The sequence below is a fragment of the Narcine bancroftii genome (assembly GCF_036971445.1).
Source record: "Narcine bancroftii isolate sNarBan1 chromosome 8 unlocalized genomic scaffold, sNarBan1.hap1 SUPER_8_unloc_2, whole genome shotgun sequence".
NCBI classification, from domain to species: domain Eukaryota; kingdom Metazoa; phylum Chordata; class Chondrichthyes; order Torpediniformes; family Narcinidae; genus Narcine; species Narcine bancroftii.
Window position 1 is genome coordinate 981,509 of NW_027211805.1, and position 21,068 is coordinate 1,002,576.

A 21,068-nucleotide genomic window follows, 5' to 3' on the forward strand; every position below is an offset into this window, starting at 1 on the left:
TAGTCTATCTGATTCTAGAGGGAGTATGTTTCTGGAGTGTGTCTGTTACTGAATTGCGTCTGTTTTTGAGTGATTCTCTTTCTGGAGAGTGTCTGTTCCTGGAGAGTGTCTGTTTCTTAAATTATTCTGAATCTGACGTGAGCCTGCTTCTGGAATCAGTTTGTTCCTGGAGTGAGTGTCTTTCTGGATTGAGTGTTTCTGGGATGAGTAAATTTGTGTGAGAGAGTCTGCTGCTGGAGTGATGATGTTTGTGGAGTGTTTCAGATTCTTATGTGACCATGTTTCTTGAGTAAATCTGTTTCTAGAATGAGTCTGATTCTGGAGAGTATTCGTTTCTGGAGTGTGTCTTTTTCTGAATTGTGTCTGTTTTTTGAGTGATTCTGTTTCTGGAGAGTGTCTGTTTCTGGAGGGTGTCTGTTTCTTACATGATTCTGAACCTGACGTGGGTCTGCTTCTGGAATCAGTCTGTTCCTGGAGTGAGTCTCTTTCTGGATTGAGTGTTTCTGGAATGAGTCTCTTTCTGGATTGAGTCGTTCTGGAATGAGTTTCTTTGTTGAGAGTGTCTGCTGCTGGCGTGATTATGTTGGTGGAGTGTTCCTGGAGAGTGTTTGTTTCTTGGGAGTGTCTGTTTCTCATATGGGTCTTAATCTGAAATGAGTCTGCTTCTGCAATGAGTCGATTTCTGGAGTGATTATGTTTATGGAGTGATTCTGATTCTGACGTGACGATGTTTCTGGAGCATGTATGTTTCTGGAAAGAGTCTTTTCTGGAGAGAGTCTGTTTCTAGAGTGAGTCCTTTTCTGGATTGAGTGTGTTTCTGGATAGTGTCCTTTTCTGGAGATTGTCTGTTTCTGGAGTAAGCCTCTTTCCGGAGAGACCCTCTTTGGGGAGTGATACTGTTTATGGATTGAGTATATTTCTTATGTGACCATGTTTTCTGAGTGTATCTGTTTATGGAGAGTGTCTTTTTTATGAGTGAATCTCTTTCTCGAGAGTATCTGTTTCTGAATAGTGTCTGTTTTTGAGTGGTTCTGTTTCTGGAATCGGTCTGTTCCTGGATTGAGTGTCTTTCTGTATTGAGCGTTTCTGGAATGAGTCTCCTTTTGGATTGTGTGTTTCTGGAATGAGTCTCTTTGTGGAGAGAGTCTGCTGATGGAGTGATTATGTTTGAGGAGTGTTTCAGATTCTTATGTGACCATTATTCTTCAGTGAATTTGTTTCTGGTGAGACTCTGTTTCTGGAGAGAGTCTGTTTCTGAAGAGAATCTGTTTTTGGAGTGAGTCTGCTTCTGTTGTGATGATGTCGATGGAGTGAATGGGATTCGTATGTCACCATTTATATTTAGTTTATCTGTTTCTGGAGAGAGTATGATTCTGGAGTGTGTCTGTTTCTGAATTGTGTCTGTTTTTTGAGTGATTCTGTTTCTGGAGATTGTTTGTTTCTGGAGAGTGTCTGTTTCTTACATGATTCTGAACCTGACGTGGGTCTGCTTCTGGAATCAGTCTGTTCCTGGAGTGAGTCCCTTTCTGGATTGAGTGTTTCTGGAATGAGTCTCTTTCTGGATTGAGTCGTTCAGGAATGAGTTTCTTTGTTGAGTGTGTCTGCTGCTGGAGTGATTATGTTGGTGGGGTGTTTCTGGAGAGTGTTTGTTTCTTGGGAGTGTCTGTTTCTCATATGGGTCTTAATCTGAAGTGAGTCTGCTTTTGCAATGAGTCGGTTTCTGGAGTGATTCTGTTTATGGAGTGATTCTAATTCTGACGTTATGATGTTTCTGGAGCGTGTTTGTTTCTGGAAGGAGTCTGTTTCTGGAGAGAGTCTGTTTCTGGAGTGAGTCCGTTTCTGGATTGGGTCTGTTTCTGGATAGTGTCCTTTTCTGGGGATTGTCTGTTTCTGGAGTAAGCCTCTTTCTGGAGAGACCCTCTTTCGGGAGTGATACTGTTTATGGAATGAGTATGTTTCTTATGTGACCATGTTTTCTGAGTGTATCTGTTTCTGGAGTGTGTATTTTTTTTTAGTGAATCTCTTTCTGGGGAGTATTTGTTTCTGAATAGTGTCTGTTTTTGAGTGATTCTGTTTCTGGAGAGTGTCTGTTTCTGGAGTGTGTCTGTTTGTTGAGTGAATCTGCTTCTGGAGAGTGTCTGTTACTGGAGAGTGTCTCTTTCTGGAGTAAGCCTGTTGCTGGAGTGATGATGTTTATGGATTCAGGCTGATTATGTTTATGAGTGAAACTGTTTCTGGAGAGAGTCTGTTTTTGGTGTGTGTATCTTCTTCGATTTAGCCTGTTTCTGGAGTATGTCCAGTTCTGGAGTGTGTCTGTTTCTGGAATGAGTCTCTTTGTGGAGAGAGTCTGCTGCTGGAGTGGTTATGTTAATGTATTGTTTCAGATTATTATGTGACCATGTTTCTTGAGTGAATCTGTTTCTGGAGAGATTCTGTTTCTGGTATGAGTCTGTTTTTATATTGAGTCCGTTTCCTTAGAGAATCTATTTCTGGAGAGAGTCTGTTTCTGGAGTGAGTCTGTTTCTGGAGAAGGTCTGTTTCTGAAGAGAGTCTGTTTCTGGTGTGAGTCTGTTTCTGGAGTTAGTCTGCTTCTGGTGTGTTTATGTTTATGGAGTGAATGTGATTCGTATGTCACCATTTTTATTTAGTTTATCTGTTTCTGGAGAGAGTATGTTTCTTGAGTGTGCCTGTTTCTGAAGTGTGTCTGTTTTTTGAGTGATTCTGTTTCTGGAGATTGTCTGTTTCTGGAGAGTGTCTGTTTCTTACATGATTCTGAATATGACGTGAGCCTGCTTTTGGAATTAGTATGTTCCTGGAGTGAGTGTCTTTCTGTATTGAGTGTTTCTGGAATGAGTCTCTTTTTGGATTGTGTGTTTGTGGAATGAGTCTCTTTGTGGATAGAGTTTGCTGCTGGAGTGATTATGTTTGTGGAGTGTTTCAAATTCTTATTTGAACATGTTTCTTGAGTGAATCTCTTTCTGGAGAGAGCCTGTTTATGGAGTGAGCCTGTTTCAGTAGTGGGTCTGTTTCTGGTGTGAATCTCCTTCTGGAGTGATTATGTTTATGGAGTGAATGTGATTCTTACGTCACCATTTTTATTTAGTCTCTCTGATTCTAGAGGGAGTATGTTCTGGAGTGTGTCTGTTTCTGAATTGTGTCTGTTTTTGAGTGATTCTGTTTCTGGAGAGTGTCTGTTCCTGGAGAGTGTCTGTTTCTTAAATGATTCTGAATCTGACGTGAGCCTGCTTATGGAATCAGTTTGTTCCTGGAGTGAGTGTCTTTCTGGATTGAGTGTTTTTTGAATGAGACTCCTTTTGGATTGTGTGTTTCTGGAATGAATCTTTTTGTGGAGAGAGTCTGCTGCTGGAGTGATTATGTTTGTGGAGTGTTTCAGATTCTTATGTGACCATTATTCTTCAGTGAATTTGTTTCTGGTGAGACTCTGTTTCTGGAGAGAGGCTGTTTCTGAAGAGAGTCTGTTTTTGGAGTGAGTCTGCTTCTAGTGTGATTATGTTGATGGAGTGAATGTGATTCGTATGTCACCATTTTTATTTAGTTTATCTGTTTCTGGAGAAAGTATGTACCTGGAGTGTGCCTGTTTCTGAAGTGTGTCTGTGTTTTGAGTGATTCTGTTTCTGGAGAGTGTCTGTTTCTTATATGATTCTGAATCTGACCTGAGCCTGATTTTGTAATCAGTTTGTTCCTGGAGTGAGTGACTTTCTGGATTGAGTGTTTCTGGAATGAGTCTCTTTCTGGATTGAGTGGTTCTGGAATGAGTTTCTTTGTGGAGAGAGTCTGCTGCTGGAGTGAACCTGTTTCAGTAGTCGGACTCTTTCTGGAGTGAATCTGCTTCTGGAGTGATTATGTTTATGGAGTGAATGTGATTCTCATGTCAACATTTTTATTTAGTCTATCTGATTCTAGAGGGTGTATATTTCTGGAGTGTGTCTGTTTCTGAATTGTGTCTGTTTTTGAGCGATTCTGTTTCTGGAGAGTGTCTGTTCCTGGAGAGTGTCTGTTTCTTAAATGATTCTGAATCTGACGTGACCCTGCTTCTGGAGTCAGTTTATTCCTGGAGTGAGTGTCTTTCTGGATTGAGTGTTTCTGGAATGAGTCTCTTTGCGGAGAGAGTCTGCTGCTGGAGTGATTATGTTTGTGGAGTGTTTCAGATTCTTATGTGACCATGTTTCTTGAGTGAATCTGTTTCTGGAATGAGTCTGATTCTGGAGAGAGTCTGTTTCTGGAGTTTGACTGTTTCTGAAGTGTGTCTGTTGTTTGAGTGATTCTCTTTCTGGAGAGTGTCTGTTTCTGGAGAGTGTCTGTTTCTTACATGATTCTGAATCTGACGTGAACCTGCTTTTGGAATCAGTTTGTTCCTGGAGTGAGAGTCTTTCTGTATTGAGTGTTTCTGGAATGAGCCTATTTTTGGATTGTGTGTTTCTGGAATGAGTCTCTTTGTGGATAGAGTTTGCTGCTGGAGTGATTATGTTTGTGGAGTGTTTCAAATTCTTATGTGAACATGTTTCTTGAGTGAATCTCTTTCTGGAGAGAGTCTGTTTATGGAGTGAGCCTGTTTCAGTAGTGGGTCTGTTTCTTACATGAGTCTGGATCTGAAGTGAGTCTGTTTCTCTAATGAGTCTGTTCCTATATTGAGTCTCTTTCTGGATTGAGTGTTTCTGGAATGAGACTCTTTCTGGAGAGAGTCTGCTGCTGGAGTTATTATGTTTGTGGAGTGTTTCAGATTCTTATGTGACCTTTATTCTTCAGTGAATATGTTTCTGGAGAGTCTCTGTTTCTGGAGAGAGTCTGTTTCTGAAGAGAGTCTGTTTTTGGAGTGAGTCTGCTTCTGGTGTGATTATGTTGATGCAGTGAATGTGATTCGTATGTCACCATTTTTATTTAGTTTATCTGTTTCTGGAGAGAGTATGTTTCTGAAGTCTGTCTGTTTCTGAAGTGTGTCTGTTTTTTGAGTGATTCTGTTTCTGGAGATTGTCTTTTTCTGGAGAGTGTCTGTTTCTTACATGATTCTGAATCTGACGTGAGCCTCCTTCTGGAATCAGCTTGTTCCTGGAGTGAGTGTCTTTCTGGATTGAGTGTTTCTGGAATGAGTCTCCTTTTGGATTGTGTGTTTCTGGAATGAGTCTCTTTTATGGAGAGAGTCTGCTGCTGGAGTGATTATGCTTGTGGAGTGTTTAAAATTCTTATGTGACCATGTTTCATGAGTGAATCTGTTTGTGGAGAGAGTCTGTTTCTGGAGATAGTCTGATTCTGGAGTGAGCCTGTTTCAGTAGTGGGAATGTTTCTGGAGTGAATCTGCTTCTGGAGTGATTATGTTTATGGAGTGAATGTGATTCTCATGTCACCATTTATATTTAGTCTATCTGAGTCTAGAGGGTGTATGTTTCTGGAGTGTGTCTGTTTCTGAATTTTGTATGTTTATGAGTGATTCTGTTTCTGGAGAGTGTCTGTTCCTGGAGAGTGTCTGTTTCTCAAATGATTCTGAATCTGACGTGAGCCTGCTTCTGGAGTCAGTTTATTGCTGGAGTGAGCGTCTTTCTGGATTGAGTGTTTCTGGAATGAGTCTCTTTGTGAGAGAGTCTTCTGATGGAGTGATGATGTTTGTGGAGTGTTTCAGATTCTTATGTGACAATGTTTCTTGAGTGAATCTGTTTCTGGAATGAGTCTGATTCAGGAGTGTGTCTGTTTCTGGAGAGTGTCTGTTTCTGGAGAGTGTCTGTTTCTTATATGATTCTGAATCTGACCTGAGCCTGATTTTGTAATCAGTTTGTTCCTGGAGTGAGTGACTTTCTGGATTGAGTGTTTCTGGAATGAGTCTCTTTCTGGATTGAGTGGTTCTGGAATGAGTTTCTTTGTGGAGAGAGTCTGCTGCTGGAGTGAACCTGTTTCAGTAGTCGGACTCTTTCTGGAGTGAATCTGCTTCTGGAGTGATTATGTTTATGGAGTGAATGTGATTCTCATGTCAACATTTTTATTTAGTCTATCTGATTCTAGAGGGTGTATATTTCTGGAGTGTGTCTGTTTCTGAATTGTGTCTGTTTTTGAGCGATTCTGTTTCTGGAGAGTGTCTGTTCCTGGAGAGTGTCTGTTTCTTAAATGATTCTGAATCTGACGTGACCCTGCTTCTGGAGTCAGTTTATTCCTGGAGTGAGTGTCTTTCTGGATTGAGTGTTTCTGGAATGAGTCTCTTTGCGGAGAGAGTCTGCTGCTGGAGTGATTATGTTTGTGGAGTGTTTCAGATTCTTATGTGACCATGTTTCTTGAGTGAATCTGTTTCTGGAATGAGTCTGATTCTGGAGAGAGTCTGTTTCTGGAGTTTGACTGTTTCTGAAGTGTGTCTGTTGTTTGAGTGATTCTCTTTCTGGAGAGTGTCTGTTTCTGGAGAGTGTCTGTTTCTGGAGAGTGTCTGTTTCTTATATGATTCTGAATTTGACATGAGCCTGATTTTGGAATCAGTTTGTTCCTGGAGTGAGTGTCTTTCTGGATTGAGTGTTTCTGGAATGAGTCTCCTTCTGGATTGAGTGGTTCTGGAATGAGTTTCTTTGTGGAGAGAGTCTGCTGCTGGAGTGATTATATTTGTTGAGTGTTTCAGATTCTTATGTGACCATGTTTCTTGAATGAATCTGTTTCTGGAGAGAGACTGTTTCTGGAGTGAACCTGTTGCAGTAGTCGGACTGTTTCTGGAGTGAATCTGCTTCTGGGCTGCTTATGTTTATGGAGTGAATGTGATTCTCATGTCACCATTTTTATTTAGTCTATCTGATTCTAGAGGGAGTATGTTTCTGGAGTGTGTCTGTTACTGAATTGCGTCTGTTTTTGAGTGATTCTCTTTCTGGAGAGTGTCTGTTCCTGGAGAGTGTCTGTTTCTTAAATTATTCTGAATCTGACGTGAGCCTGCTTCTGGAATCAGTTTGTTCCTGGAGTGAGTGTCTTTCTGGATTGAGTGTTTCTGGGATGAGTAAATTTGTGTGAGAGAGTCTGCTGCTGGAGTGATGATGTTTGTGGAGTGTTTCAGATTCTTATGTGACCATGTTTCTTGAGTAAATCTGTTTCTAGAATGAGTCTGATTCTGGAGAGTATTCGTTTCTGGAGTGTGTCTTTTTCTGAATTGTGTCTGTTTTTTGAGTGATTCTGTTTCTGGAGAGTGTCTGTTTCTGGAGGGTGTCTGTTTCTTACATGATTCTGAACCTGACGTGGGTCTGCTTCTGGAATCAGTCTGTTCCTGGAGTGAGTCTCTTTCTGGATTGAGTGTTTCTGGAATGAGTCTCTTTCTGGATTGAGTCGTTCTGGAATGAGTTTCTTTGTTGAGAGTGTCTGCTGCTGGCGTGATTATGTTGGTGGAGTGTTCCTGGAGAGTGTTTGTTTCTTGGGAGTGTCTGTTTCTCATATGGGTCTTAATCTGAAATGAGTCTGCTTCTGCAATGAGTCGATTTCTGGAGTGATTATGTTTATGGAGTGATTCTGATTCTGACGTGACGATGTTTCTGGAGCGTGTATGTTTCTGGAAAGAGTCTTTTCTGGAGAGAGTCTGTTTCTAGAGTGAGTCCTTTTCTGGATTGAGTGTGTTTCTGGATAGTGTCCTTTTCTGGAGATTGTCTGTTTCTGGAGTAAGCCTCTTTCCGGAGAGACCCTCTTTGGGGAGTGATACTGTTTATGGATTGAGTATATTTCTTATGTGACCATGTTTTCTGAGTGTATCTGTTTATGGAGAGTGTCTTTTTTATGAGTGAATCTCTTTCTCGAGAGTATCTGTTTCTGAATAGTGTCTGTTTTTGAGTGGTTCTGTTTCTGGAATCGGTCTGTTCCTGGATTGAGTGTCTTTCTGTATTGAGCGTTTCTGGAATGAGTCTCCTTTTGGATTGTGTGTTTCTGGAATGAGTCTCTTTGTGGAGAGAGTCTGCTGATGGAGTGATTATGTTTGAGGAGTGTTTCAGATTCTTATGTGACCATTATTCTTCAGTGAATTTGTTTCTGGTGAGACTCTGTTTCTGGAGAGAGTCTGTTTCTGAAGAGAATCTGTTTTTGGAGTGAGTCTGCTTCTGTTGTGATGATGTCGATGGAGTGAATGGGATTCGTATGTCACCATTTATATTTAGTTTATCTGTTTCTGGAGAGAGTATGATTCTGGAGTGTGTCTGTTTCTGAATTGTGTCTGTTTTTTGAGTGATTCTGTTTCTGGAGATTGTTTGTTTCTGGAGAGTGTCTGTTTCTTACATGATTCTGAACCTGACGTGGGTCTGCTTCTGGAATCAGTCTGTTCCTGGAGTGAGTCTCTTTCTGGATTGAGTGTTTCTGGAATGAGTCTCTTTCTGGATTGAGTCGTTCAGGAATGAGTTTCTTTGTTGAGTGTGTCTGCTGCTGGAGTGATTATGTTGGTGGGGTGTTTCTGGAGAGTGTTTGTTTCTTGGGAGTGTCTGTTTCTCATATGGGTCTTAATCTGAAGTGAGTCTGCTTTTGCAATGAGTCGGTTTCTGGAGTGATTCTGTTTATGGAGTGATTCTAATTCTGACGTTATGATGTTTCTGGAGCGTGTTTGTTTCTGGAAGGAGTCTGTTTCTGGAGAGAGTCTGTTTCTGGAGTGAGTCCGTTTCTGGATTGGGTCTGTTTCTGGATAGTGTCCTTTTCTGGGGATTGTCTGTTTCTGGAGTAAGCCTCTTTCTGGAGAGACCCTCTTTCGGGAGTGATACTGTTTATGGAATGAGTATGTTTCTTATGTGACCATGTTTTCTGAGTGTATCTGTTTCTGGAGTGTGTATTTTTTTTTAGTGAATCTCTTTCTGGGGAGTATTTGTTTCTGAATAGTGTCTGTTTTTGAGTGATTCTGTTTCTGGAGAGTGTCTGTTTCTGGAGTGTGTCTGTTTGTTGAGTGAATCTGCTTCTGGAGAGTGTCTGTTACTGGAGAGTGTCTCTTTCTGGAGTAAGCCTGTTGCTGGAGTGATGATGTTTATGGATTCAGGCTGATTATGTTTATGAGTGAAACTGTTTCTGGAGAGAGTCTGTTTTTGGTGTGTGTATCTTCTTCGATTTAGCCTGTTTCTGGAGTATGTCCAGTTCTGGAGTGTGTCTGTTTCTGGAATGAGTCTCTTTGTGGAGAGAGTCTGCTGCTGGAGTGGTTATGTTAATGTATTGTTTCAGATTATTATGTGACCATGTTTCTTGAGTGAATCTGTTTCTGGAGAGATTCTGTTTCTGCTATGAGTCTGTTTTTATATTGAGTCCGTTTCCTTAGAGAATCTATTTCTGGAGAGAGTCTGTTTCTGGAGTGAGTCTGTTTCTGGAGAAGGTCTGTTTCTGAAGAGAGTCTGTTTCTGGTGTGAGTCTGTTTCTGGAGTTAGTCTGCTTCTGGTGTGTTTATGTTTATGGAGTGAATGTGATTCGTATGTCACCATTTTTATTTAGTTTATCTGTTTCTGGAGAGAGTATGTTTCTTGAGTGTGCCTGTTTCTGAAGTGTGTCTGTTTTTTGAGTGATTCTGTTTCTGGAGATTGTCTGTTTCTGGAGAGTGTCTGTTTCTTACATGATTCTGAATATGACGTGAGCCTGCTTTTGGAATTAGTATGTTCCTGGAGTGAGTGTCTTTCTGTATTGAGTGTTTCTGGAATGAGTCTCTTTTTGGATTGTGTGTTTGTGGAATGAGTCTCTTTGTGGATAGAGTTTGCTGCTGGAGTGATTATGTTTGTGGAGTGTTTCAAATTCTTATTTGAACATGTTTCTTGAGTGAATCTCTTTCTGGAGAGAGCCTGTTTATGGAGTGAGCCTGTTTCAGTAGTGGGTCTGTTTCTGGTGTGAATCTCCTTCTGGAGTGATTATGTTTATGGAGTGAATGTGATTCTTACGTCACCATTTTTATTTAGTCTCTCTGATTCTAGAGGGAGTATGTTCTGGAGTGTGTCTGTTTCTGAATTGTGTCTGTTTTTGAGTGATTCTGTTTCTGGAGAGTGTCTGTTCCTGGAGAGTGTCTGTTTCTTAAATGATTCTGAATCTGACGTGAGCCTGCTTATGGAATCAGTTTGTTCCTGGAGTGAGTGTCTTTCTGGATTGAGTGTTTTTTGAATGAGACTCCTTTTGGATTGTGTGTTTCTGGAATGAATCTTTTTGTGGAGAGGGTCTGCTGCTGGAGTGATTATGTTTGTGGAGTGTTTCAGATTCTTATGTGACCATTATTCTTCAGTGAATTTGTTTCTGGTGAGACTCTGTTTCTGGAGAGAGGCTGTTTCTGAAGAGAGTCTGTTTTTGGAGTGAGTCTGCTTCTAGTGTGATTATGTTGATGGAGTGAATGTGATTCGTATGTCACCATTTTTATTTAGTTTATCTGTTTCTGGAGAAAGTATGTACCTGGAGTGTGCCTGTTTCTGAAGTGTGTCTGTGTTTTGAGTGATTCTGTTTCTGGAGAGTGTCTGTTTCTTATATGATTCTGAATCTGACCTGAGCCTGATTTTGTAATCAGTTTGTTCCTGGAGTGAGTGACTTTCTGGATTGAGTGTTTCTGGAATGAGTCTCTTTCTGGATTGAGTGGTTCTGGAATGAGTTTCTTTGTGGAGAGAGTCTGCTGCTGGAGTGAACCTGTTTCAGTAGTCGGACTCTTTCTGGAGTGAATCTGCTTCTGGAGTGATTATGTTTATGGAGTGAATGTGATTCTCATGTCAACATTTTTATTTAGTCTATCTGATTCTAGAGGGTGTATATTTCTGGAGTGTGTCTGTTTCTGAATTGTGTCTGTTTTTGAGCGATTCTGTTTCTGGAGAGTGTCTGTTCCTGGAGAGTGTCTGTTTCTTAAATGATTCTGAATCTGACGTGACCCTGCTTCTGGAGTCAGTTTATTCCTGGAGTGAGTGTCTTTCTGGATTGAGTGTTTCTGGAATGAGTCTCTTTGCGGAGAGAGTCTGCTGCTGGAGTGATTATGTTTGTGGAGTGTTTCAGATTCTTATGTGACCATGTTTCTTGAGTGAATCTGTTTCTGGAATGAGTCTGATTCTGGAGAGAGTCTGTTTCTGGAGTTTGACTGTTTCTGAAGTGTGTCTGTTGTTTGAGTGATTCTCTTTCTGGAGAGTGTCTGTTTCTGGAGAGTGTCTGTTTCTTACATGATTCTGAATCTGACGTGAACCTGCTTTTGGAATCAGTTTGTTCCTGGAGTGAGAGTCTTTCTGTATTGAGTGTTTCTGGAATGAGCCTATTTTTGGATTGTGTGTTTCTGGAATGAGTCTCTTTGTGGATAGAGTTTGCTGCTGGAGTGATTATGTTTGTGGAGTGTTTCAAATTCTTATGTGAACATGTTTCTTGAGTGAATCTCTTTCTGGAGAGAGTCTGTTTATGGAGTGAGCCTGTTTCAGTAGTGGGTCTGTTTCTTACATGAGTCTGGATCTGAAGTGAGTCTGTTTCTCTAATGAGTCTGTTCCTATATTGAGTCTCTTTCTGGATTGAGTGTTTCTGGAATGAGACTCTTTCTGGAGAGAGTCTGCTGCTGGAGTTATTATGTTTGTGGAGTGTTTCAGATTCTTATGTGACCTTTATTCTTCAGTGAATATGTTTCTGGAGAGTCTCTGTTTCTGGAGAGAGTCTGTTTCTGAAGAGAGTCTGTTTTTGGAGTGAGTCTGCTTCTGGTGTGATTATGTTGATGCAGTGAATGTGATTCGTATGTCACCATTTTTATTTAGTTTATCTGTTTCTGGAGAGAGTATGTTTCTGAAGTCTGTCTGTTTCTGAAGTGTGTCTGTTTTTTGAGTGATTCTGTTTCTGGAGATTGTCTTTTTCTGGAGAGTGTCTGTTTCTTACATGATTCTGAATCTGACGTGAGCCTCCTTCTGGAATCAGCTTGTTCCTGGAGTGAGTGTCTTTCTGGATTGAGTGTTTCTGGAATGAGTCTCCTTTTGGATTGTGTGTTTCTGGAATGAGTCTCTTTGTGGAGAGAGTCTGCTGCTGGAGTGATTATGCTTGTGGAGTGTTTAAAATTCTTATGTGACCATGTTTCATGAGTGAATCTGTTTGTGGAGAGAGTCTGTTTCTGGAGATAGTCTGATTCTGGAGTGAGCCTGTTTCAGTAGTGGGAATGTTTCTGGAGTGAATCTGCTTCTGCAGTGATTATGTTTATGGAGTGAATGTGATTCTCATGTCACCATTTATATTTAGTCTATCTGAGTCTAGAGGGTGTATGTTTCTGGAGTGTGTCTGTTTCTGAATTTTGTATGTTTATGAGTGATTCTGTTTCTGGAGAGTGTCTGTTCCTGGAGAGTGTCTGTTTCTCAAATGATTCTGAATCTGACGTGAGCCTGCTTCTGGAGTCAGTTTATTGCTGGAGTGAGCGTCTTTCTGGATTGAGTGTTTCTGGAATGAGTCTCTTTGTGAGAGAGTCTTCTGATGGAGTGATGATGTTTGTGGAGTGTTTCAGATTCTTATGTGACAATGTTTCTTGAGTGAATCTGTTTCTGGAATGAGTCTGATTCAGGAGTGTGTCTGTTTCTGGAGAGTGTCTGTTTCTGGAGAGTGTCTGTTTCTTATATGATTCTGAATCTGACCTGAGCCTGATTTTGTAATCAGTGTGTTCCTGGAGTGAGTGACTTTCTGGATTGAGTGTTTCTGGAATGAGTCTCTTTCTGGATTGAGTGGTTCTGGAATGAGTTTCTTTGTGGAGAGAGTCTGCTGCTGGAGTGAACCTGTTTCAGTAGTCGGACTCTTTCTGGAGTGAATCTGCTTCTGGAGTGATTATGTTTATGGAGTGAATGTGATTCTCATGTCAACATTTTTATTTAGTCTATCTGATTCTAGAGGGTGTATATTTCTGGAGTGTGTCTGTTTCTGAATTGTGTCTGTTTTTGAGCGATTCTGTTTCTGGAGAGTGTCTGTTCCTGGAGAGTGTCTGTTTCTTAAATGATTCTGAATCTGACGTGACCCTGCTTCTGGAGTCAGTTTATTCCTGGAGTGAGTGTCTTTCTGGATTGAGTGTTTCTGGAATGAGTCTCTTTGCGGAGAGAGTCTGCTGCTGGAGTGATTATGTTTGTGGAGTGTTTCAGATTCTTATGTGACCATGTTTCTTGAGTGAATCTGTTTCTGGAATGAGTCTGATTCTGCAGAGAGTCTGTTTCTGGAGTTTGACTGTTTCTGAAGTGTGTCTGTTGTTTGAGTGATTCTCTTTCTGGAGAGTGTCTGTTTCTGGAGAGTGTCTGTTTCTGGAGAGTGTCTGTTTCTTATATGATTCTGAATTTGACATGAGCCTGATTTTGGAATCAGTTTGTTCCTGGAGTGAGTGTCTTTCTGGATTGAGTGTTTCTGGAATGAGTCTCCTTCTGGATTGAGTGGTTCTGGAATGAGTTTCTTTGTGGAGAGAGTCTGCTGCTGGAGTGATTATATTTGTTGAGTGTTTCAGATTCTTATGTGACCATGTTTCTTGAATGAATCTGTTTCTGGAGAGAGACTGTTTCTGGAGTGAACCTGTTGCAGTAGTCGGACTGTTTCTGGAGTGAATCTGCTTCTGGGCTGCTTATGTTTATGGAGTGAATGTGATTCTCATGTCACCATTTTTATTTAGTCTATCTGATTCTAGAGGGAGTATGTTTCTGGAGTGTGTCTGTTACTGAATTGCGTCTGTTTTTGAGTGATTCTCTTTCTGGAGAGTGTCTGTTCCTGGAGAGTGTCTGTTTCTTAAATTATTCTGAATATGACGTGAGCCTGCTTCTGGAATCAGTTTGTTCCTGGAGTGAGTGTCTTTCTGGATTGAGTGTTTCTGGGATGAGTAAATTTGTGTGAGAGAGTCTGCTGCTGGAGTGATGATGTTTGTGGAGTGTTTCAGATTCTTATGTGACCATGTTTCTTGAGTAAATCTGTTTCTAGAATGAGTCTGATTCTGGAGAGTATTCGTTTCTGGAGTGTGTCTTTTTCTGAATTGTGTCTGTTTTTTGAGTGATTCTGTTTCTGGAGAGTGTCTGTTTCTGGAGGGTGTCTGTTTCTTACATGATTCTGAACCTGACGTGGGTCTGCTTCTGGAATCAGTCTGTTCCTGGAGTGAGTCTCTTTCTGGATTGAGTGTTTCTGGAATGAGTCTCTTTCTGGATTGAGTCGTTCTGGAATGAGTTTCTTTGTTGAGAGTGTCTGCTGCTGGCGTGATTATGTTGGTGGAGTGTTCCTGGAGAGTGTTTGTTTCTTGGGAGTGTCTGTTTCTCATATGGGTCTTAATCTGAAATGAGTCTGCTTCTGCAATGAGTCGATTTCTGGAGTGATTATGTTTATGGAGTGATTCTGATTCTGACGTGACGATGTTTCTGGAGCGTGTATGTTTCTGGAAAGAGTCTTTTCTGGAGAGAGTCTGTTTCTAGAGTGAGTCCTTTTCTGGATTGAGTGTGTTTCTGGATAGTGTCCTTTTCTGGAGATTGTCTGTTTCTGGAGTAAGCCTCTTTCCGGAGAGACCCTCTTTGGGGAGTGATACTGTTTATGGATTGAGTATATTTCTTATGTGACCATGTTTTCTGAGTGTATCTGTTTATGGAGAGTGTCTTTTTTATGAGTGAATCTCTTTCTCGAGAGTATCTGTTTCTGAATAGTGTCTGTTTTTGAGTGGTTCTGTTTCTGGAATCGGTCTGTTCCTGGATTGAGTGTCTTTCTGTATTGAGCGTTTCTGGAATGAGTCTCCTTTTGGATTGTGTGTTTCTGGAATGAGTCTCTTTGTGGAGAGAGTCTGCTGATGGAGTGATTATGTTTGAGGAGTGTTTCAGATTCTTATGTGACCATTATTCTTCAGTGAATTTGTTTCTGGTGAGACTCTGTTTCTGGAGAGAGTCTGTTTCTGAAGAGAATCTGTTTTTGGAGTGAGTCTGCTTCTGTTGTGATGATGTCGATGGAGTGAATGGGATTCGTATGTCACCATTTATATTTAGTTTATCTGTTTCTGGAGAGAGTATGATTCTGGAGTGTGTCTGTTTCTGAATTGTGTCTGTTTTTTGAGTGATTCTGTTTCTGGAGATTGTTTGTTTCTGGAGAGTGTCTGTTTCTTACATGATTCTGAACCTGACGTGGGTCTGCTTCTGGAATCAGTCTGTTCCTGGAGTGAGTCTCTTTCTGGATTGAGTGTTTCTGGAATGTGTCTCTTTCTGGATTGAGTCGTTCTGGAATGAGTTTCTTTGTTGAGTGTGTCTGCTGCTGGAGTGATTATGTTGGTGGGGTGTTTCCGGAGAGTGTTTGTATCTTGGGAGTGTCTGTTTCTCATATGGGTCTTAATCTGAAGTGAGTCTGCTTTTGCAATGAGTCGGTTTCTGGAGTGATTCTGTTTATGGAGTGATTCTAATTCTGACGTTATGATGTTTCTGGAGCGTGTTTGTTTCTGGAAGGAGTCTGTTTCTGGAGAGAGTCTGTTTCTGGAGTGAGTCCGTTTCTGGATTGGGTCTGTTTCTGGATAGTGTCCTTTTCTGGGGATTGTCTGTTTATGGAGTAAGCCTCTTTCTGGAGAGACCCTCTTTCGGGAGTGATACTGTTTATGGAATGAGTATGTTTCTTATGTGACCATGTTTTCTGAGTGTATCTGTTTCTGGAGTGTGTATTTTTTTTTAGTGAATCTCTTTCTGGGGAGTATTTGTTTCTGAATAGTGTCTGTTTTTGAGTGATTCTGTTTCTGGAGAGTGTCTGTTCCTGGAGAGTGTCTGTTTCTTAAATGATTCTGAATCTGACCTGAGCCTGATTTTTGGAATCAGTTTGTTTCTGGAGTGAGTGTCTTTCTGGATTGAGTGTTCCTGGAAAGAGTCTCTTTTTGGATGGAGTGTTTCTGGAATGACTCTCTTTTTGGAGAGAGTCTGCTGCTGGAGTGATTATGTTTGTGGAGTGTTTCAAATTCTTAAGTGACCATGTTTCTTGAATAAATCTGTTTCTGGAGAGAGTCTGTTTCTGGATAGTGTCCTTTTTTGGAGATTGTCTGTTTCTGGAGTAAGCCTCTTTCTGGAGAGACCCTCTTTCGGGAGTGATTCTGTTTATGGATTGAGTATGATTCTTATGTGACCATGTTTTCTGAGTGTATCTGTTTCTGGAGTGTGTCTGTTTGTTGAGTGAATCTGCTTCTGGAGAGTGTCTGTTACTGGAGAGTGTCTCTTTCTGGAGTAAGCCTGTTGCTGGAGTGATGATGTTTATGGATTCAGGCTGATTATGTTTATGAGTGAAACTGTTTCTGGAGAGAGTCTGTTTTTGGTGTGTGTATCTTCTTCGATTTAGCCTGTTTCTGGAGTATGTCCAGTTCTGGAGTGTGTCTGTTTCTGGAATGAGTCTCTTTGTGGAGAGAGTCTGCTGCTGGAGTGGTTATGTTAATGTATTGTTTCAGATTATTATGTGACCATGTTTCTTGAGTGAATCTGTTTCTGGAGAGATTCTGTTTCTGGTATGAGTCTGTTTTTATATTGAGTCCGTTTCCTTAGAGAATCTATTTCTGGAGAGAGTCTGTTTCTGGAGTGAGTCTGTTTCTGGAGAAGGTCTGTTTCTGAAGAGAGTCTGTTTCTGGTGTGAGTCTGTTTCTGGAGTTAGTCTGCTTCTGGTGTGTTTATGTTTATGGAGTGAATGTGATTCGTATGTCACCATTTTTATTTAGTTTATCTGTTTCTGGAGAGAGTATGTTTCTTGAGTGTGCCTGTTTCTGAAGTGTGTCTGTTTTTTGAGTGATTCTGTTTCTGGAGATTGTCTGTTTCTGGAGAGTGTCTGTTTCTTACATGATTCTGAATATGACGTGAGCCTGCTTTTGGAATTAGTATGTTCCTGGAGTGAGTGTCTTTCTGTATTGAGTGTTTCTGGAATGAGTCTCTTTTTGGATTGTGTGTTTGTGGAATGAGTCTCTTTGTGGATAGAGTTTGCTGCTGGAGTGATTATGTTTGTGGAGTGTTTCAAATTCTTATGTGAACATGTTTCTTGAGTGAATCTCTTTCTGGAGAGAGCCTGTTTATGGAGTGAGCCTGTTTCAGTAGTGGGTCTGTTTCTGGTGTGAATCTCCTTCTGGAGTGATTATGTTTATGGAGTGAATGTGATTCTTACGTCACCATTTTTATTTAGTCTCTCTGATTCTAGAGGGAGTATGTTCTGGAGTGTGTCTGTTTCTGAATTGTGTCTGTTTTTGAGTGATTCTGTTTCTGGAGAGTGTCTGTTCCTGGAGAGTGTCTGTTTCTTAAATGATTCTGAATCTGACGTGAGCCTGCTTATGGAATCAGTTTGTTCCTGGAGTGAGTGTCTTTCTGGATTGAGTGTTTTTTGAATGAGACTCCTTTTGGATTGTGTGTTTCTGGAATGAATCTTTTTGTGGAGAGAGTCTGCTGCTGGAGTGATTATGTTTGTGGAGTGTTTCAGATTCTTATGTGACCATTATTCTTCAGTGAATTTGTTTCTGGTGAGACTCTGTTTCTGGAGAGAGCCTGTTTCTGAAGAGAGTCTGTTTTTGGAGTGAGTCTGCTTCTAGTGTGATTATGTTGATGGAGTGAATGTGATTCGTATGTCACCATTTTTATTTAGTTTATCTGTTTCTGGAGAAAGTATGTACCTGGAGTGTGCCTGTTTCTGAAGTGTGTCTGTGTTTTGAGTGATTCTGTTTCTGGAGAGTGTCTGTTTCTTACATGATTCTGAATCTGACGTGAGTCTGCTTCTGGAATCAGCTTGTTACTGCAGTGAGTGTCTTTCTGGATTGAGTGTTTCTGGAGTGAGTCTCTTTTTGGATTGTGTGTTTCTGGAATGTGTCTCTTTGTGGAGTGAGTCTGCTTCTGGTGTGATTATGTTGATGGAGTGAATGTGATTCGTATGTCATAATTTTTATTTAGTTTATCTCTTTCTGGAGTGTGTCAGTTTCTGAATAGTGTCTGTTTTTGAGTGATTCTGTTTCTGGAGAGTGTCTGTTCCTGGAGAGTGTCTGTTTCTTAAATGATTCTGAATCTGACGTGAGCCTGCTTTTGGAATCAGTTTGTTCCTGGAGTGAGTGTGTTTCTGGATTGAGTGTTTCTGGAATGAGTCTCTTTTTGGATGGAGTATTTCTGGAATGACTCTCTTTTTGGAGAGAGTCTGCTGCTGGAGTGATTATGTTTGTGGAGTGTTTCAGATTCTTATGTGACCATGTTTCTTGAGTGTATCTGTTTCTGGAGAGAGTCTCTTTCTGGATAGTGTCCTTTTCTGGAGATTGTCTGTTTCTGGAGAAAGCCTCTTTCTGGAGAGACCCTCTTTCGGGAGTGATACTGTTTATGGATTGTGTATGTTTCTTATGTGACCATGTTTTCTGATGTATCTGTTTCTGGAGTGTGTCTATTTTTTGAGTGAATCTCTTTCTGGAGAGTGTCTGTTTCTGGAGAGTGTCTCTTTCTGGAGTAAGCCTGTTACTGGAGTGATTATGTTTATGGATTCAGTTTGATTATGCTTATGAGTGAAACTATTTCTGGAGAGAGTCTGTTTTTGGTGTGTGTCTCTTCTTCGATTTAGCCTGTTTCTGGAGTATGTCCAGTTCTGGAGTGTGTCTGTTTCTGGAATGAGTCTCTTTGTGGAGAGAGTCTGCTGCTGGAGTGATTATGTTAATGGAGTGTTTCAGATTCTTATGTGTCCATGTTTCTTTAGTGAATCTGTTTCTGGAGATAGTCTATTTCTGGTATGAGTCTGTTTTTATATTGAGTCTGTTTCCGGATAGAGTCTATCTCTGGAGAGAGTCTGTCTCTGGAGAGAGTCTGTTTCTGAAGTGAGTCTGTTTCTGGAATGAGTCTGTTCCTGGAGCGAGTCTGTTTCTGGAGTGAGTCTGTTTCTGGAGAGAGTCTGTTTCTGAAGTGAGTTTGTTTCTGGAGAAAGTCTGTTTCTGGAGTGTGTCCGTTTCTGGATTGAGTCTGTTTCTGGACAGTGTCCTTTTCCGGAGATTGTCTGTTTCTTGAGTAAGCCTCTTTCTGGAGAGACCCTCGTTCGGGAGTGATACTGTTTATGGATTGTGTATGTTTCTTATGTGACCATGTTTTCAGAGTGTATCTGTTTCTGGAGTGAGTCTATATTTTGAGTGAATCTCTTTCTGGAGAGTGTCTCTTTCTGGAGTAAGTCTGTTACTGGAGTGATTATGTTTATGGAATCAGGTTGATTATGCTTATGAGTGAAAATGTTTCTGGAGAGAGTCTGTTTTTGGTGTGTGTCTCTTCTTCGATTTAGCATTTTTCTGGAGTATGTCCAGTTCTGGTGTGTGTCTGTTTCTGGAATGAGTCTCTTTGTGGAGAGAGTCTGCTGCTGGAGTGATTATGCATGTGGAGTTTTTCAGATTCCTATGTGACAATGTTTCTTGAGCGTACCTGTTTCTGGAGAGAGTCTGTTTCTTTTGTGTGCCTGTTTAAGTAGTGGGACTGTTTCTGGAGTGAATCTGATTCTGGAGTTATTATGTTTATGGAGTGAATGTGATTCTTATGGCACCATTTTTATTTAGTCTATCTGATTCTAGAGGGAGTATATTTCTGAAGTGAGCCTGTTTCTTTTGTGAGTCTGTTCGTCGATTGCTTCTGTTTCTGGTGTATGTCCGTTTCTGGAGAGTGTCTGTTTCTGGAGAGTGTCTATTTCTGGAGTAAGCCTGTTACTGGAGTGATTATGTTTATGGATTCAGTTTGATTATGCTTATGAGTGAAACTGTTTCTGGTAAGAGTCTGTTTTTGGTGCGTGTCTCTTCTTCGATTTAGCCTCTTTCTGGAGTATTTCCAGTTCTGGAGTGTGTCTGTTTCTGGAATGAGTCTCTTTGTGGAGAGAGTCTGCTGCTGGAGTGATTATGTTAATGGAGTGTTTCAGATTGTTATGTGTCCAAGTTTCTTGAGTGAATCTGTTTCTGGAGAGAGTCTATTTCTGGTATGAGTCTGTTTCTGGAATGAGTCTGTTCCTGGAGTGAGTCTGTTTCTGGAGTGAGTCTGTTTCTGGAGAGAGTCTGTTTCTGAAGTGAGTTTGTTTCTGGAGAAAGTCTGTTTCTGGAGTGAGTCCGTTTCTGGATTGAGTCTGTTTCTGGACAGTGTCCTTTTCCGGAGATTGTCTGTTTCTGGAGTAAGCCTCTTTCTGGAGAGACCCTCGTTCGGGAGTGATACTGTTTATGGATTGTGTATGTTTCTTATGTGACCATGTTTTCAGAGTGTATCTGTTTCTGGAGTGAGTCTATATTTTGAGTGAATCTCTTTCTGGAGAGTGTCTCTTTCTGGAGTAAGTCTGTTACTGGAGTGATTATGTTTATGGATTCAGGTTGATTATGCTTATGAGTGAAACTGTTTCTGGAGAGAGTCTGTTTTTTGTGTGTGTCTCTTCTTCGATTTAGACTTTTTCTGGAGTATGTCCAGTTCTGGAGTGTGTCTGTTTCTGGAATGAGTCTCTTTGTGGAGAGAGTCTGCTGCTGGAGTGATTATGTTTGTGGAGTGTTTCAGATTCTTACGTGACCATGTTTCTTGAATGAATCTGTTTCTGGAGAGAGTTAGTTTCTGGTGTGTGCATGTTTCAGTAGTGGGACTGTTTCTGGAGTGAATCTGCTTCTGGAGTCCTTATGTTTATGGAGTGAATGTGATTCTTATGTCATCATTTTTATTTATTCTATCTGATTCTAGAGGGAGTATGTTTCTGAAGTGAGTCTGTTTCTTTTGTGAGTCTGTTCTTCGATTGATTCTGTTTCTGGTGTATGTCCGTTTCTGGAGAGTGTCTGTTTCTGGAGAGTGTCTGTTTCTTACATGATTCTGAATCTGACGTGAGCCTGCTTCTGGAATCAGTTTGTTCCTGGATTGAGTGTATTTCTGGATTGAGTGTTTCTTGAATGAATCTGTTTCTGGAGAGAGTCTGTTTCTGGTGTGTGCCTCTTTCAGTAGTGGGACTGTTTCTGGAGTGAATCTGCTTCTGGAGTGATTATATTTATGGAGTGAATGTGATTCTTATGTCACCATTTTTATTTAGTCTACCTGTTTCTGCAGAGCGTCTGTTTGTGGAGTGGATCTGTTTCCAGATTGTGTCTGTTTCTGGAGAGAGTATGTTTCTGGACTGTGTCTTTTTCTGAAGAGTGTCTTTTTTCTGAGTGATTCTCTTTCTGGAGAATGTCTGTTTCTGGAGAGTGTCTGTTTCTTATATGATTCTCA